Raw genomic sequence first — 9,147 nt, 5'->3', positions numbered from 1 at the left:
GCAGCCTTAGGTGACAGGTCCCACAGTGTTCATATCAATGCTTAAGTAGAAGGCCTGAGGCTCTGGCCTGCTCCTTCTTGTCTCTGTGCCTTACACTCTGAGACAGTAATGGTGCATGCATTTCTACTGATTCTCATTGTGCTCTTTCCATATTTGTCTCTCTCATTCTCTGAGTCTGTTTACTTTTCTTTTCTTTTTCTTTTTTTTTTTTTTTTGGTTCTTTTTTTCAGAGCTGGAGACCTTACTTTTCTTTTCTTGTGGGTGTGCCCCAGCTTGTGTGTCTGTGTGTGCACAGCTCTGCATGCATGTGCACAACCTTTATATGTTTCTCTATCCCTCCACCTTTGGAATTTAGGGGTCTGTTTTTTGACCTCAGGATTTACCTTTATAATAGTTTCATGGAGGTGTAAGTGCTTTATTTTGGAAGCCCCACTTTCAACAGCACAGTTCTTTGCCTGTGTAGTCACATTTGTCTATACATTTGTATGCCTTGGGCAGATTATAAGTTTGTGGCAATATCTGGTCTCATCTCCAGAATTATGTGTACTGTCTGCCTCTAGAATATTAGTTATTCGGCTTGTAGCATTCCACTTGTCAAAACAGGAAAAATGAAATCAGAGGTTTCTGGATGTGTGTGTGTGTGTGTGTGTGTGTGTGTGTGTGTGTGTGTGTGTGGTTGGGTAAGCTCTGTGGCCTAGGCTCTTGACAGCATAACAGGTTTGAATGCAGATCCAGCCCTCCTGATTGAAAAAAGTGAGCCAGGGAACCCTTTATCTGGGTGCTTAGCTTCTGTTGTCCTGGGCACACAATTCCAAGTTTCTGAAGCTGAAGAAGATCCAAATATGTAGAATTCAGAAAGTGTCCTTCCAGGGCTGGGGTAATACAAGACATAGCCTGAGTTCATATAATCCTAAACCTTGATGTTCATTGGGTTCTATCTTCCTGGGGCCAGCCCCTACTTCAGGCCAAATCCATTTTATGAAAACTTGAAGATAAAGGAGAAAGAGGTCATGTCATTACTGCACAACTTAGACACAAAGAACATTGAACATCGTGAGAAATTTCAGGAGCTCAAGAAGGAGATTAACTTCTATCGGTAAGTACTGGTCAAAAGGGCCCATCACTTGTGGAATATCCATTGCTGCCTCTCTTTGTTCTGGACTGGAGAGCCTGCAGCTCTGGGTCCATGTCTTCTGCTGTTTAAATATCACTGTGCCGTGGGTCTTTTGGACTCAGTTTCAGTTCCATAAGAGACTGTGACTTCTCAGCACAGTGTCTATGCATCTTTAGAAGGCTCTGGATAGAACTATACTGATTCAGGCATCAGTGTTATTAGGCCGACCTGGGCCTCTGGGGTCATACCAGGTTTAACAAAGCTCAATGTGGGGACCACATGGTTAGCATGACCTCCCTTGGTTCTACTGTCCTCTTGTGGTTGTTTACTGCCTACTAATTGATATTGCCCAGATGCATTGGGCTTTCATGGATAGTTGTAGATTCCTTGTTCTTTTGGAGAGACATGGACTGTTAGGTGCTTGGGTCACAGAAACAATTTATTCTTCCCTGGATTGGCCGTTTGCTGTTTGTGGAGCAGCCTTACATGTATGGAGATGTATTCTATGAAGTCTTTATGGGTATATGGGTCCTGGTGGAGTTTGTGGGATTTGGCAGTTGGAATGGGAGGAAGAGGCTTCAGGATCTTACTATGCAGAGTGTGTTTCCAGCAACCTGCACAGCCGGCTCCTGATGGACCAGGCATGTATGAAGAAGAAGTTGGTCACATTGAAGCAGGAGAGCAAGGAGTTAGAGCGATATTTGTTTGAGTTGAACCCGAATGCTGAAGACGAACAGGAGAAGACCAGCAACCTCCAGACCCAGCAAAATGTGGTAGGAACAAGCAGCTGAGTCAGATTAACAATGTCTGATACCATTTGCCTATTGGATACATCTTTGCTTCCCCTATCATCTTTCTAATCTCCCCACACCCAATCAGTCACCCACCCCATGTGATAGAGTTATTCATTGCTCTGTCTATGCACAAGTATTCTGGGATGTTAACCACTTTTCAGAAACTGAATTATGGGCAAGTACACTTCTCTGCCCTTTTTGAAACTGCAGTCCAGAAATGGTGACAGAGGAATAACATATCACATGACTGCATCTCCCTGTCATAGATTGGATGCTATGAAGAGTTTTGAACGAGTTCTTGGTCGTGTGACAAAGGTCATACAGGGGTCATGTGATGGTTGGAAGCACCTTGTAGGGATAAGAACCAAGTGCAAATGGCAAATGAGTCCTGGTCTTTGGCTTTGATCTCAGTATCATGTGGCCTTCTACTTTCTTCCTGCAACCCAGTTAGGTCTCTTCTCCTTTCCCCGTTCTTGGTTTTCACTGGTAGAAGTTTGAGGAGCAGCTTGTTCTCCCACAGTACTGTGAGGGTTGTTGGTGACTTTCCCCAGGCTGCAGAGATATCAGCAATGATTTCAGTGAAAAGATCAGTGCTGTCTGTCCAATGCAGCTGAAGGGACAGAAGGCAGCAACTTGACACCTGGTATGCGTGTCCCCACTAAATCAGTGTCTTAATAGCTGCCTTCTCCTCCCAGGTCTCAGGAACTGCAGGAGACATGGAATAGGACAGATCCCAAGAAGACAGCCCCCTGAAGAGTGAGTTTCTCTGTCAGGAGTTCCCTGCTGACGACAATCCTCAACAGTCAAAGACTTTTTTGGGGAGAATATTCTTCTTCTCAGTTAATTTCCTCATTGTATAGAGACCCTAAATTTATGTATCCGTATGCCAGCCTGTCTCATTGAGGTCTTTCTCCTCTCTCATACCGACAACACCATTTGAGAGACATCTGAGGGGACTGCCTTGACATCTCCCTAGAGGAGAAACAGCACTACAACTGTGTTTCTAAATGTTCATTAAGAAAATGCTGTTAAGAAATATTTTTGGTTATGATTTTCATTGAAGTTTTCTTTTTGTTATTTCATACTTATATATTCTTGTTACTGTTTTTCATTTTTTATACCATTTTAGTTGTTCATTTTATGCCTGTTTTTTGTAAATTGTATTCCTTATGAATAAAAATTGATTTGTAACTCTTGACTCTTAAGACCATCTTATTCAAGGGTCCTTTCCCCTCCTGTAGACTTAGAATTGACAGCTGGATATGGATCTTTGCATGGTCCAGGCAGCATGAGTAAATAGGGAATTTAAAGCCACCAAGCTGTACACAGGGTGATAGTGTCTTTTGTGTGGATAATGTGACTTTTTTTATGGACACACACTTTATGATGTAATCACTGACATACTGTATCCATGCTGTCATGTGTTCTGCTCATCCTAATCTATATCAGTCTACAACACCCATTCCTTATTGACTGTTTGCCCAGATATTGAGTAACACACACTCATGCCTGTAGAGCTGCAGAAAAAATGACAACTTTCACAAAGGAATATAGAATAATCCTAATCGAGAACCATGTGCCTCGGTTTTTCTTACAATACAGCATTAGTATTAAACCACAAAGATAATGACCATCAACGTCATTTTGGGAAATAGGTTTTTATAGGTGCTGTTTCATTTGATCATTCATATGCTGTGTTTTTTATTGTTGCTGATTATATTTATTTTTATCATGTAACTCAATGGATCTTTTTTTTTCAAATGTATGTCTGGGCCACTCCTGAGTGCATTTCCCTCATGATCCAAAAGAGGGAATAGCATTCCCCATTGTAGATGATTGTTAGGGTCCATGTGGTTCTTCTGAGAGAGCAGCACATGCTCTAACCTGTGAGCCATCACCACAGCTCCTGTAGGTAGCTTTTGTCCTTCCAGGGCATGTGCTATACTAGATGGACGCCATCATCTCCCATTAAGGAGAGAGATCTCAGGAGATTTGTATGTACAGGTGGTTGAGGGGTGCCTGCTCAATGTGGTAGCCTGCTAGGCATCCACACCGGGCTCTGGTGCCTCCACTGCTCATTGTGCATTCAGCATCATCCTCCAGCATCACTCAGTTTCAATTCCAAACAGAGCTTTCACTTACTATCGATGATCATATAGATTATGCACATCTGATAAAATACAGAAGAGACTAGCCTCCTTCTACAGGCCAACTTGGCATAATGAATTCTTTTGATAGAAAGCAAGATAATTATCTTAATCTATGCAGTTTAGGGAGGTCCTCAAGAGCATCCATAGTGAATGCAGACTGCAGCTGTGACCACATGTTTCTTTTGCAGAGCAGGTCTGTGCAAGCCCAGAACTTAGGTGGGATAGTTCATGTTTCACCTTTTACATGGAAATCTGTGATCGTATTGAGAAAGTATATTTTCCACGTGACTCATTTACAATTTATGGAATTAAACTGACTTACTGAGAGTGGAGGTGACTCAGAGAGATAAAGTGCAGAAGACTTATCCAGTATGTCTGCAAACAGATGCTGTCTCATTAGTGCTTTTCAATGCTCAGCAGCTAGAGAAGCAAGGGAGAGGCATTGGTGACTCTCAAGCTTAAGTCCTCTAGTCATTATAAGCTGAGCATGACACAAAAAGTCATAGGTATCACACTAGAATCTAGTAACTAGATTTAACCAACCTATCACATTAATGCTATGTTTGGTGGTATTTTTTGCTCTCTTAGGACCTGGAAGAGGCTTGGGGTTTTCTAATCCTACTCATAATTTATTAATCTTCCCAACACTATGTGCTTTGTTCTGTTAATGCTAACAGCGCCATCCAATACCTAGGATATTTTCTACTGACATGTGTGACGTGAGACAAAACAGTCCCTGTCATCCCTCACCTGAATAAACTTCCTTAGAGGACAGTGTAGTTGGAGGGTCCTTCTTTCCTCTCCAAGATCGAGAAACATTTCCAGTCTTCAGACAAGTGTGTCAGCCATTGTCCAGTGACTGTCTTGAGATGTCCACATTGTCAGCTGAGTGAGGGCAGGGCAGGGGATTGGGGCAGGGCAGGGCAGGGCATTGGGGCAGGGCAGGGGTTTGGGGCAGGGCACAGCAGGGCAGGGCAGGGCAGGGCAGGGCAGGGGATTGGGGCAGAGTCCATGAGATGTCAGTAGGCAACAGGCCAGCTGGGGCTAGTGTGGGTTCAGGGCTTCTAGTGTGGGTGTGAGAGGAGGAAATTAGGAATGGTCAGATTCTGATGCAGCACATAGGCCGGAAGCAGCTTAGATCATCTCAGTGCCATATAGGGACATTGTAGACACTGATGGGCAGTGTGGGGATGGTAGGGCCCCATATAGTGCTCTCTGCAGGTGTCAGGTGAGCATATAGTGGCTCTGTCAGACTTATGACAATCAGGCAGGCACTGGGTGCAAGTGAGAATCATGGGACAAGCCCTGTGTGCAGCCTGGTTTGGGGACATTCCCAGGTGCCCCATGGACTGCAAATTAAAGGCAAAGGACACAGGGAAGCCAGCAATTCCCATGCACAGGACATAAATACCTGTAGAACTTTCTAGAATTTCCATAGACTATCTGTTACTAGTCCTCATTATAGAAGGCACCAACATTCTGCCCTCTACTTCAACTTGGTGAGACAGCTATTCTAACTCCAGCAGGAAGGCCTCAGGGAAGACAGTAAGAACTCGCAGGTGACCCCTTTTATATTGAAACAGGGTCTTCCTATGGAGCCCAGAGTGGCTGTAGGATACTAATGCTCCTGCCTCACAGTGACTAGAATTCCAATCCACCCTCAAGAGCAGTTGATTCATCACTAGATCAGACTAAGGACATGTGAGGCCCCAGGGTGCTAGGATTACCAGGGTCCTAGTAAGTTTCTCCAGCCTAAATTACAACCTGAGTCAGTGCTGCTATTTGGGACACCGCCTGATGCCCAGTGACATCACACCTTGGAACTCTTTGTCAAAAATAAGCTGTTATGGGAATGAAGTAGCCACACAATAAACACTGGTCTGGACACTCCTAGGTCAAGAATCCCCTGTTGGAAATGCCTTGGACCGCAAAATTTTAAATTCTATATCCTTCTGGCTTTTAGAAGATTTATAAATACAAAAAAAGAAAGATGGGCATAGTAATTTAAGCCTGTGATCCCAGTCATGGGAAACTGAGTCAGAGTGATGGAAGACTGTAAGTTCCAGGCCAACCTGTGTTTCAAGGAAAAAAAAAAAGGCATGGTGAAGATTCCACTCAAGTGGAAACCAAAAGGGTTTCACATGGGCCCTGCCATCCACTGGTCACTACATCCACTCTCATCACCACAGCCACAGGCAGACACTGGGGAACATTTCCCACTGTCTCTCTTTGGGATGCAATCCACCCCATGATTCTATGTGAGGAATCCCCCAAAGGTTGCATCATGTGAGGGACCTAGAAAGTTCCAGGATTGGGAGAATTTAGGAGTTTATAATTAGGGATGATCTACAGCTGTGGCAAAGCCTTTTCCCAGCACATGGCAGCCCTAGGTTTGCCCCCAACAGTAAAAATAAAATCCCCCAAAATAATTCAAACAAAATGTCCTGAAGCCTGCGCCCTGACCAGTCTCTTCAAAAGTGCCAGGAACCTGGGTCCACATTTAGGACCCAGCACGACCTCTGTGACCCATGAAAAGGGATCTAATATGGGAATTAGTACAGTATGACTTATCCTTGTGGATACCTTTGGTGACAATAACCACCTGACCCCTGAAAACCCATCTACCTGGGGGGCTCAACACTCATGTCACCCAAAAAGCCCAGATCCTAGGGCCAGCATGGGCAGGTGGTGAAGAAAGTTTGTCTCTCATGAACATCAGTTGCCGCTCCTCACCTGACTCTATCCTCAGGAGACAATGTCACCCCAGAAAGTGTGGGTGTCAACGGCTCTTCCCAGGCCAAGGCTGGAATACTGCTTAAGATCCACAATGCACAGCAGTGCTCACTCTAGAGCTAAATGTTCTACAGCTGAAAGGGGTGGGTGCTCTGCTGGCCACGCCCCTCCCCTGCAGTATTTAGTGCACTCAGAGTGGTGCTTCAGATGTGAGGGACTTCTTGAGGCTACTCCCATGGAGAATGGCAGATTCATCAGAACGGGGCACAGGGTGAGTTCAGAGCACAGCTGGGAGGAATTTAGGGATGCCAAGCCATGACTAAGACCAGATCCTGGGCTGACAGGCAGTTGAGCTGGAGAACTGGCATCCAAAGTGTGACTGCCTGAATTCCTCTTAGACCAAAAGCCCTGGATCTGAGCTACTTTGGTGCGTGCTCCTAAGTGGGGTCCCAGACACAGCTCAGAATTGGGGCTGTGCATGGACTTTGGTGCTGGCAGCAGGTGGCTTAGCCATAAAGTGCCGAGCTTTCCCATCTGTGCCCACTCAAACTCCTCTGTTTCATTTTAGGTGTGTTTGGTATAGTTTTGAGACAGGGTATCTTGTAGCAGCCCAACTCGCTTTGAGCAACACTGTAACATAAAAATAACCTTGAATTCAAGATCCTCCAACCCCTCTGTCCCAAGTCCTGGAATTAAGACCTCCAGCTATGACCATTTTCTGTAGCATAGGATCCATCTGTATTAGAGTGAGCTTTGGAAATACTGGAGCTCCGACTGTTCCTTAGAATTCAGGTTTCCTTAATTCTTAGTAGGAGTTTTGTGATGATGGGGATGACAGAGTCAGGAGTTACACTGGGAGAGGTAACAGTCCTGGCAGCCCTGAGTGCACAGTGAAAGTCAAGACAGAAGCCTGCTGATTAGCACCTGAGTGAAAGTGGGAGGATTCAGAGTTCAAGAACAGACTCAGTTACATACCTAAGACCATATTGCAACATTTTTGTTTCATTTTTGGCTTGTTTTCTTTGAGACAAGGTGTTAATTTATAGCCCTGGCTGTCCTGGAACTCACAATGCCTCTACCTCCCAACCCATGGAATTAAAGGCATGTGCCAACATGCACTGCCACTAATTAATTTTTAATTAAACATGCTGGCACAATCCAGTAATCCCAGTGCTTAAGAGGCAGAGGCAGGCCGATATCTGGTTTCCTGACAAGTCTGATCTACAGAGAGCATGTCAGAATAGCCAGGGCCAAACAGAGAAACCCTGTCTCAAAAAATAAACAACAAAATGAATTTGTTTTAAAGAAGAGAGGAACGATAACAGAGAATTAGTGGCCGAGATCCAAATGATATTGGGCAGTGCAGAGTCTAGCTTCTGAGATGAAACTGGACACCATGGGGTTAGGGTGGGGATTCTCATCTTGGACTGGGAGACAGAGGGTGACTTCAGGCATGGAAGGTCAGTCAGTCATTAGTCAGGATTCTCAATCAAGAGGGTGTTGTAAGATCCAAAATGTGTGAGCAGTGTTCTGCATGAGACTAGAAGAACCCGCCTACCCATACAAAACAGCCAATGAAGAGTAACCACAAGCATACGTCTGGAGGTCCACAAGAGGTTAACGTCCACCTTAGTGTGGATTATTCAGAGCACAAGTGGAGAGGAGTAGAAGAGCTGATGGTGGCTGAGGCAGGAGAGGAGTTCGGGTGTGAATTTCAGCCAGGAAAGGAGCTTGTAGGTCGGGCAGAGCAATGAGAGGTCTAACAGCATAGCTGTTGAGATCCTTCAGATTAATTTGTCTTAAGAGCCTCATGCCATAGCCAAGGACAGGAGTAGATCTGACTATTGGGTGGGTGGGCTCACATAGCCCAACAGGTTTGGCCTTGCATCTGTGGGATTCCAAGTCTCTCCCTTTAGACACAGCCATGGTGAAGGTGTAGCAGTGAAGGTGCAGATGGCTTTGCAATGCTTGGCTTATGGTGTTGAGTACTTCATGCTCCACAGAGCTAGGGAATGTCCTAGAAGCCAGGGAGGCCGAGCCATGAGGAAGACATTTCTCCGTGAGAGAGAAATGATAACCAAAGTCACTAAGAACTTCCTGAATCACAGTGTCTGTTAACCATATATTTTATTTACTTATTTTTATGGGCCTGAGTGTTTCACCTAATAAATGCTTGTGCACCATGTGGTATGTCTGGTGCCCATGAAGTCCAGAACGATTCCACTGAACTGCAATTACAGGCTAATACGAGCCACCATGTGGGCACTGGGAACTGAACCCTGGTCTTCTGCTCTTAGCCACTAAACCATCCATCTCTTCAGCACCACCCCCAATTGTATTGTCATTAATATTTAAC

Source organism: Rattus norvegicus, chromosome 19 (genome assembly GCF_036323735.1).
Source record: "Rattus norvegicus strain BN/NHsdMcwi chromosome 19, GRCr8, whole genome shotgun sequence".
NCBI lineage: Eukaryota > Metazoa > Chordata > Mammalia > Rodentia > Muridae > Rattus > Rattus norvegicus.
This window is presented reverse-complemented; position numbering follows the sequence as displayed.